Source organism: Hyperolius riggenbachi, chromosome 12 (assembly GCF_040937935.1).
Source record: "Hyperolius riggenbachi isolate aHypRig1 chromosome 12, aHypRig1.pri, whole genome shotgun sequence".
In the NCBI taxonomy this organism is placed as follows: Eukaryota; Metazoa; Chordata; class Amphibia; order Anura; family Hyperoliidae; genus Hyperolius; species Hyperolius riggenbachi.
This window is the reverse complement of record NC_090657.1, coordinates 14392458-14402187: the sequence shown is the minus strand read 5'-3', so window position 1 is coordinate 14402187 and position 9730 is coordinate 14392458. Positions and strand designations below refer to the sequence as shown.

At 47.7% G+C, this 9730-nt stretch overlaps 1 protein-coding gene across 1 annotated transcript in view; it reads left to right on the top strand.

Annotated features, from left to right (window-relative positions):
- The first annotated feature begins 122 nt into the window (after positions 1-122).
- The window catches only part of G6PC3 (glucose-6-phosphatase catalytic subunit 3), a 53359-nt gene continuing 43751 nt past the window's right edge, over positions 123-9730 (top strand). The window contains 1 exon segment of the mRNA XM_068264324.1: positions 123-223. The gene's annotated coding sequence lies outside the window, so the exon portion shown is untranslated.

Below are 9730 nucleotides of genomic sequence, written 5' to 3'. Positions count from 1 at the left end.
GTCCCCGCCCAGTCTCGCGCGAGCACGCCGCCGCCATCTTGGAAGTGGTATCAGCCCTCATTTACATAGAATGTCATCAATCATAGGAATTAAATGAGGGGTGGAGCCTGGAGGTGGGCGAATCTCACTCATACTCTGAGCCGTGTACCTTGAAGTAGCGACTTCCGGGCGGCTTTCTACTTCCAGGCTTGCTGCCTCACCTCAGGCTCATCCTGCAGAAGGGGTGAGTTTCCATGCTAATAAAATCAAGTGAAACACATACTGGATGAGGTTCATTAGCATAGCTCCCAACTGTCCCTCTTTCTATGCAAATATATATATTTCTCTACTAAAAATGTGTTTGACTTTAAACTTTATTCCCATCCTTTAAAGGGAACCAGAGAGGATTCAATATACATACCTGGGGCTTCCTCCAGCCCCATACGCACGGATCGCTCCCACGCCGCCGTCCTCCGCTGCCTGGATCCGCCGCCACCGGGTCCCGTCATTGCCGCGAGTCGGCAAGTCGGCCAGCGGACGCGGCCAATTCTCCGCATTACAGGGTGCTCTCTCTCCATACAGATACGCATGTGGCTGCTTACTGCGCTGCCGCATGCGTACATGTATGGAGGGAGCCCCTGTGATGCGGACAATTGGCCGCGTCCGCCGGAAGTGACGGGCCCGGTACCGGCGGATCCAGGAAGCTGAGGACGGCGGCGTGGGAGCGATTCAGGCTTATGGAGCTGGAAGAAGCCCCAGGTATGTATAAAATCATTTTCTTTTTTCAACCCCCCGTTCCTCTCTGGTTCCCTTTAAAGGATACCCGAACTGAATTGTGACATAATGAGATAGACATAGGTATGTACAGTGCCTAGCACACAAATAACTAGGCTGTGTTCCTTTTTTTCTTTCTCTGCCTGAAAGAGTTAAATATAAGGTATGCAAGTGGCTGACTCAGTCCTGACTCAGACAGGAAGTGACTACAGTGCGACCCTCACTGATAAGAAATTCCAACTATAAAATTTCCTAGCAGAAAATGGCTTCTGAGAGCAAGAAAGAGGTAAAAAAAAGGGGAATTTCTTATCAGTGAGGGTCACACTGTAGTCACTTCCTGTCTGAGTCAGGACTGAGTCAGCTACTTACATACCTGATATTTAACTCTTTCAGGCAGAGAAAGAAAAAAAGGAACACAGCATAGTTATTTGTGTGCTAGGCACTGTACATACACATGTCTATCTCATTATGTCACATTTCAGTTGGGGTATCCTTTAAAGAAAACCAGAGACGCCAGGAAAAAGATTGTATACATACCTGGGGCTTCCTCCAGCCCCATACGCACGGATCGCTCTCACGCCGCCGTCCTCCGCTGCCTGCATCAGCCAGTTCCGGGTCCCGTAGTTTCGGCCAGTCGGCGTCAGAGTTATTCTGTCATTCCCCAAAACACCCCATGGCCATCCAGACCTCCCCAGTCCCCATCCTTCAGCAATGCCAATGTAATTTTAAAGGCGTGTGTAAACAGATCGACCACTTTCCAGAGGACGCAGATTATGATTTGCTTGGTTTTTAAATGGTTTTATTCTTAATTGAATCATCAGTACTGTGATTAGTAATATACCCAATGTTGAATAAAGATTTTTGTTATACTTTTTCAAATTTTGCTGTGGGAGGTGCTATTTTTTTAAGGGCTTTCTTCCTCTACCATATAATTGCTCTTGTTTTGAGCCCTAGCACACACAGTTATTTGGTTGAGGTGTTGCAGACACTCCCTAGAAACTAGCACGCGGCCAATTGTCCGCATCACAGGGGCTCCCAGCATACCCTTACACGTGCGGCTGGATACTGCGCAGCCGCACGCGTAAGGGTATGCTAGGAGCCCCTGTGATGCGGACAATTGGCCGGAAGTGACGGGATCCAGTACCGGCTGATCCAGGAAGCGGAGGACGGCGGCGTGGGAGCGATCCAGGCTTATGAGGCTGGAAGAAGCCCCGGGTATATATGAAATCTTTTTTTCTTTTTCTATATCCAGCGTCTCTGGTTCCCTTTAAATCGATATATTACTAATTTTAAAATGTTAATATGAAGGAAAATGAACCAGGATAGAAAGGACCAGTGTGATCTGAATTATAAAACAACATATTTTTCTCATGAAATTTTTATGGTATGCGTGACTAGGGGTGTGATCAGGGGCGTGGCTTAAGTGTCCCTCTTTCTCATCTCAAAAAGTTGGGAGGTATGCATTAGGTCAGCAAGATATGGTACACATTCGCCTCCATTCACAATAAATGTGCAGTAAAAAGATTTTTAAAGAAAACCTGTAACGAGAAAAAGTTCCCGTGGGGGAACTCACCTCGGTAGAGGGAAGCCTCTGGATCCTATCAAGGTTTTTCCGTCCTCCTGCGTCCCACGGCGGTCTCGCTGTGCCCCTCCGAACAGCGGGGATGTAAATATTTACCTTCCCGGCTCCAGCGCAGGCGCAGTATTGGCTCTCCGCTCGGAGATCGGCGGAAATAGCTGATCGCTGTCGGGTCGCTCTACTGCACAAGTCTCCTGCGCCTGCATAGTAAAGCAGACCCGATAGGGATCAGCTATTCCCGCCTATCTCCATGCTGAGAGCCGCAACAGCGCCCCCGCTGGAGACGGGAAAGGTAAATATAGCAAGCCTTGTCAGGCTTGTGGAGCCAGGATTGCGTGACGCTTCGAGGGAGCCAGCGCTGGACTGCCTGCAGCTACAGGGGAGGGGAAAGCCTCATTGGGACCCTGGGGCTTCCCCCTCCCGAGGTGAGTACCCCCAGGGGAACTTTTTTTTGTTACAGGTTCTCTTTAACGATTAAAAATTATAGGCAGTGGCAATTAGCATTTTCCACATTGACAATTTTTTTTTCAAATGGGTAAAGGTCGGTAAAAACAAGGTGGTAATAGTTAAAGGATACACGAAGTGACATGTAACATGATGAGATAGACATGTGTATGTACAGTGCCTAGCACACAAATAACTGGGCTGTGTTCCTTTTTTTCTTTCTCTGCCTGAAAGAGGTAAATATCAGGTATGTAAGTGGCTGACTCGGTCCTGACAGGAAGTGACTACAGTGTGACCATCGCTAATAAGAAATTCCAACTATAAAACGCTTTCCAAAGAAATGGCTTCTGAGAGCAATAAAGAGATAAAAAGGCTCAATAGTTCATAGATTTTAGCTCTGGCATACTTCAATGAATGTGTAATTGAGCGAAAACAATAAAACAGTTAAAACTTAAAAAGGAGATTTAAACATAAAATAAAACTGTGGAATATCAATAAAAAGGTCATTTTTAGGTGAAGGAAGATAGATACAATTGTTTATTTCATTAGTTTAATTCCGCTTTGGGTGTCCTTTAAAGAGACTCTGTAACAATAAAAAGATCCCCTGGGGGGTACTCACCTCGGGTGGGGGAAGCCTTCGGATCCTAATGAGGCTTCCCACGCCGTCCTCTGTCCCTCAGGGGTCTCGCTGCAGCCCTCCGAACAGCCGGCGACTGTGCCGACTGTCAGTTCAATATTTACCTTTGCTGGCTCCAGCGGGGGCGCTGTGGCGGCTTTCCGTTCCGAACTACACGGAAATACCCGATCTCATTCGGGTCCGCTCTACTAGGACACTTGCGCCTGCGCAGTAGAGCAGATCCGACGGCGATCGGGTATTTCCGCCTAGTTCGGAGCCGACAGCCGTCAGAGCGTCTGCGCAGGAGCCAGGAAGGTAAATATTGACGTCACCGCTGCACGGAGGGCTGCAGCGAGACCCCTGACAGATGGAGGACGACGTGGGAAGCCTCATTAGGATCCGGAGGCTTCCCCCACCCGAGGTGAGTACCCCCCAGGGGATCTTTTCATGTTACAGATCCTCTTTAAAGAGTACCGGGTGGGGGGGGAGGGCTTAAAGTGGAAGCCTGGAGCAAGAGGAGGCTGCTGACAGGTAATGTATAGTTTGCACTGTGGACGGGAGGGCAAGGGGACACATTGCACATTAGGGGGGCACAGCGAGGCGGCCGGATGCAGCGTCACAAGGCCGATTTCAATGTCATGCTGAAATTGATCGGCAATTGGCCAGTTGTGTATGAGCAGCCGACAGATCTCTCTCTAATCAGTTTTGATTACAAAGAGATTTGTCTCTTGGTCGAATCTGCCCATCATCGCCTAATGTATGGCTGCCTTAACCCAACATGAGCTTCATTTAGTCAATTTTTAAGGTCTGGTTCAAACAGGCCCCGTGTTTACCGACGGAGTTCGGGATTTGGCGTTAAACCCTCCCATTCAAGTGAATGAGAGCGTTGGTACCGGGCTTTTACCGGTGTTTGCGCGATCGTTCAGATCCCGATTTTCCCTGGCGTTCGAGGTGACCCTGGACTCTACATGTCGGGTCCAGGGACGGTTAACCGCCGCAGCTAATGTCCCCTTGCGGGGACGAAAACACCAACCCCAACTGAGAGCCGGCGAAAGCCTAAACACAACACCGCCGCAGCGCCACCAAATGCGAGGCCACCGAAAGCCGGGCAGACGCCCGCGTGAAACAGCGCTAACTTATTCAGGGGAAAAAGTCCCATTCTCCAATATCTTGTTTTGTTTCTGCTTAAACAGTTTTCTTAACTAACGTATTATGGAAAGATTGTGCCAGCAAAAGCCAACTATACACCAGTGCAATAGTAGATTCCAAATGGCTGGGGGAAAAAAATGGAGTAATTCAAGCTGATGGCCACATTGACCAGAGTATGGCCACCTTTAGTTACCACAAAACTGGTGGTGACATTGCTTTATAGTTCACCAAGATGCAGTAACGTTCGGCCATTAGCGATCAAAAAACTGCCTGCTGTAACCTGTGACACTATGCACAATAAAGGTCCGTACACACGCCGGACTGCAGGCAACGACGGGTCTGTTGTCACCTCCCGCTGGGCGGGTTTTCAGCAGACAGTCCGGCGTGTGTACAGTCTGTCGGCAGACTGATACGGCTGTTTCTGAGCGATCTGCCGGGCGGATCGTTCAGAAACAGCCGTATCAGTCCGCCGACAAACCGTACACACGCCGAACTGTCGCTGGAACGCCCGCCCAGCGGGAGGTGACGACGGACCCGTCGTTGCCTGCAGTCCGGCGTGTGTAAGGACCTTAATGCTCATGTTACTTCCTGTAAACATGTGGGAGTTTACAAATGTCATGCCTAGGGAGACCAGCTGTTTGGCTCATGTTTCAGTTGTCTGGTACATACAAGGAGCTGATTAACAGAGCCACACTCACTCCAGGAGCACCACAGATCAAGAAAAGGCTCTAAATTGCTAACATTGCCTGTGAAGCCAACACCTTTTATTTGAAGCCCTATTTTGTATTGTATTCTTAAAATTTAAATACAAAAGAGCTTTCACAAATGCTAAACTTGTGTAGTTACAACAATAGCCTCCTTTCTTTAGGATTGTTTAAAAAATGCCAGGGTCAGTTTCTTTCCAAGTTTCTGTTCAATGGTCCCCAGCCCCCTCCGCGGGTATTAAAGTGGATCCGAGATAAACTTATTTTCAGGGAAACACGGTATGTAACACTTTGCTTAGCTCATGTTATACATACAACATGCATTTTTCTTATATAATGCACATTACACAAGCAGTGAATGCTCTCTGTGTATAACGTGAGGTAAAGCAGCAGGGTCAGTCATTCTATGCCAGGAAAAAAAAAACACTTTTATAAGTAAATAACTACTTACATAACAGATGTATTGTACTGTCCACATTTGATATCAGTGAATTTTATAAAGTAAATAAAGAGAATTCTGTTTCTGGCATTTGCTCTCTTGTTTCCCTCTGACTGAAGCCGATCCTAATCTCATTTTCTCTCTTACTTTTTTTCTCCTAGAATCTGCACTGTCATAGCTAGCTTGCTTTGTAAACACATGCGAGAACAGCATAGATCATGTCAGTTTCACACTGAACTACCCTCAGCCAATCAGTGAGGAGCAGGAATGTGGGAGCGGAGATGACACGCTTTCCTCTCGTCAGCAATGTACTAAATATAGCCAGGCTGACTGAGATAAGGTTTATTACAGCAGAAACATTTCTGATTAGATTGGAGTGCTTGCAATGCAGGGTGAGCTTCCAGGCTGCATAATGAACACAGTGCAGTGGGTAAATGAAATTTAATTTTGTGGCTGACCATCCCTCTTAAACTACTTGACAGTGCTAACCCCCCCCCCCCCCCCCCCTAAAGACCAGGCCATTTTTTTTATTATTATTATTTAGTATTTAGATTGCGCCCACATCTTCCGCAGCACTGTACAGAGTATATATATTGACTTAATTTAACTCCCTCAGATGGGCTCACATTCTAACCCCTACCATAATCTTATGTCTAAGTATGTATTGTGTAGTGTATGTATCGTAGTCTAGGGGCAATTTAGGGGGGGGAGCCAGATAACTTATGTGTATGTTTTTTGGTATGTGGGAGGAAACTGAAGTACCCGAAGGAAAACCCACACAGACACGGGGAAAACATACAAACGCCTTGCAGATGTTGACCTGGCTGGGATTCAAACCGGGGACCCAGCGCTGCAAGGCGAGAGCACTAACCACTATGCCACCGTGCTGCCCCATTTTTACTGAAATGGGCCACTGCAGCTTTAAGGCCAAGCTGCAGGGCCGCACAACACAGCAGAGGAGTGATTCCCTCCCTTTTCTCCCCACCAACTGATCGCCCCCCAGATGTTTATTTTTTTGCAAATATATGTTCTTTTTTTTTTTATACATTTTTGCATTTTTCCCACTCTCCCTCCCTCCCCTGGCCAGCCTATCACAGTGATCGGCTGTGATAGGCTTCAGCCTGTCACTGACGATCGCTCTCTTGTGCCCGAGGGGGACAGCCGTGTCACACTGCTGTCCCCAGTACAACGCTGCCATGGATCACAGCGCTGTACTAAGTAAAAAGATGGCAGTTTTGCCGTCTAACAGTCTCTCAGCGGCGATCGCCACTGGAAGACTTCCGCCTACCAAGCAGGAGATGCGCGCAATCTCCTGCAGTTGCCAGCCCCAGGACTTGGCGCCAATTGGCATTAGGCGGTCCTGGGGCTGCCGCTGCGGTCACGCCCATTGGCATGACGCGGTCGTTAGGAAGTTAAGCAAACTACATCACATACATTACATACATTATGTAGTTTCCATCATGGTGGCGTAGTATTTAGTACTCTTGCCGTGCAGTGCTGGATCCCTTGTTGGAATCCTATCCAGGGCACTATCTGCACAGAGTTTATATGTTCTCCCTGAGTCTGTGTGGTTTTTCCCCTGGGCACTTCGGTTTCCTCTAACATACCAAAAACCAAGTATGTGCTCACGAGTATTTAGATACTCTAATTCGTGATTCTAATGAGGCTTAATTCGGCTGGAAGGAGGAAGTGCGCGGTAGTGAGTTGTGGAAGGCGTCCCATTGGACGCGTGCGAGAGTGTGATACGCATAGAAGCGCCCGGCCATCTGGGTGATTAACCCCCTGTCTCCCATGCACACACCTGAAGCCTCATTAGAATCCCGAATTCGAGTAGCTAACTACTCGTGAGCACACCCCTGCCTAAAACATACAGATAAGCTAATTGGCTTCCCCCTGAATTGGCCCTAGACTACGATACATACACTACATGATAAATACCTAGACATATGACTATGGATGTGATGCTCAGGGCCGGGCCGAGGCAGAGGCTAGAGAGGCTCCAGCCTCAGGGCGCAGTGTAGGAGGGAGCGTAGGGCCGAGGCAGAGGCTAGAGAGGCTCCAGCCTCAGGGCGCAGTGTAGGAGGGAGCGTAGGGCCGAGGCAGAGGCTAGAGAGGCTCCAGCCTCAGGGCGCAGTGTAGGAGGGGGCGTAGGGCAGAGGCTAGAGAGGCTCCAGCCTCAGGGCGCAGTGTAGGAGGGGGCGTAGGGCCAAGGCAGAGGCGAGAGTGGCTCCAGCCTCAGGGCGCAGTGTAGGAGGGGGCGCACAACTCACTCAGCTATCATTCCCCTATTGTGTTTGAAGCAGAGAGAAATAAGAACGGGATACATGGCAGTGACTGCAAGACAGATAACTAGAGATTAAGGTGTTGGGGGCCCTGGGGCACCTCTTAGTCTAATAGCAATCAGTGTGTGACGCCTGGGGTGGGAGGGATGGAGGAGGGGCCTCTTAGTCTAATAGCAATCAGTGTGTGGCGGCTGGGGTGGGAGGGATGGAGGGGCGCACTTTGGTGTCTCAGCCTTGGGTGCTGTTCCTCAAAAGAAAAAACTGAAGAGGTTGTGGAAATTAACAAGACATCGGTGACGGAATCCTCAACTTCCTCGACTTCAAGTGATGAACAAGATTCATTTTAATTCAATCGATAGAATCCCACACCTATGGTAGAGCAGTGCTGGTGCTGATACCCGGAGCAGCGATAATCCAACAGTCAAAAGAGGGATCCACACACAGTCTTCAGGGAAAAACGGGCTTTTATTGTTCCAATGCACACATATAATACACACCAAATCGTCTCAGCCAACTATCGTTTCGGGTCCCCTTTATCAAGGCTCAAGCAGACAACATATACCGTAAAAGCACGTTGTTCCTTGAAGACTCCCTCTTTTGACCACAAGATTCATTTTCTTCACCATTTTTAGGTTCACCAAAAAAGGTGACACGTCGTCGATTAAAATCTTGAAACCGACACTCGTGACCACATGGGATCGTATACAATTCTCGGTCTGACAAGCAAGTCGTTCATTTATTGCAGCTGCCAAGAGCCTTGGCCATGATGTCTCTCAGATATCCACATCTTCAGCTACCGCTCACGCAGGTGTTTTAAGGACGGAAGCAATTTTCGCCTATCAGCACCCCTCCCATTAATTCGCCAATAATTTTATCACTACTTATCACACCTAAACTATCTATATCTTGTTTTTTTTGCCACCAATTACGCTTTTTTTGGTTGGTACATTTTGCTGAGAATGGATTAATCCTAAATGCATTTTAAAGGGACTAATGCTGGGAATACACGGGTCGGTTTTGCCGCTCGATTTCACACCCGATCGTTTTCCGCGCTCGATTATGCGGATGATTTTCTTATCTTCCATTAGTTTTTCTTATCTTTTCCCATTGTTCCCTATGCATTATTGAGCGGTGAAACGATCGGGCGGGAGATCGCACGTGTCGGAAATGATCAATCGAGCCATCGAAACGGCTCTAAATCGAGCTGTGTATTCCCAGCATTATAAGAAAAAAAAAGAAGAAAAAAATCATGATTTCTAAGTTTTTGGCCATAATCGTTTTTAAATAAAACGTACAACCCCCACATTTTATTTGTCTCGGTTATTGCAACATTTAAAATATTTCCCTAGTACAATGTAACAATATTTTATTTGGAAATAAAGGTGCATTTTTTCAGTTTTGCGTCCATCTCTAATTACAAGCCCATATAGGCAAAAAAAAACAAAACAGTAATATACCCTCACAACATATATATTAAAAAGTTCTGTCCCCAAGGTAACTATTTTGTATTGTAATTATGTTGTCTTTTTTTATTAAAGTTTAATTAGCAGCTATGAGGAAGGTGTGTGTGTATGAGCTCAACACCTTCGTCAGAACGCCGAAACGCCTTCGTCTGACGAAGGCGTTGAACGCCGAAACGCATAATGACGCAATAGGCGTAGGCAGCTGCAGAGATCTCGCCGTGTTCCTTTCCTCGCTGGCGCTACCGGGACTCCGGATTCCAATCACTGCTGGCCACAGTATTGAGGCGACCAGACCGGATTT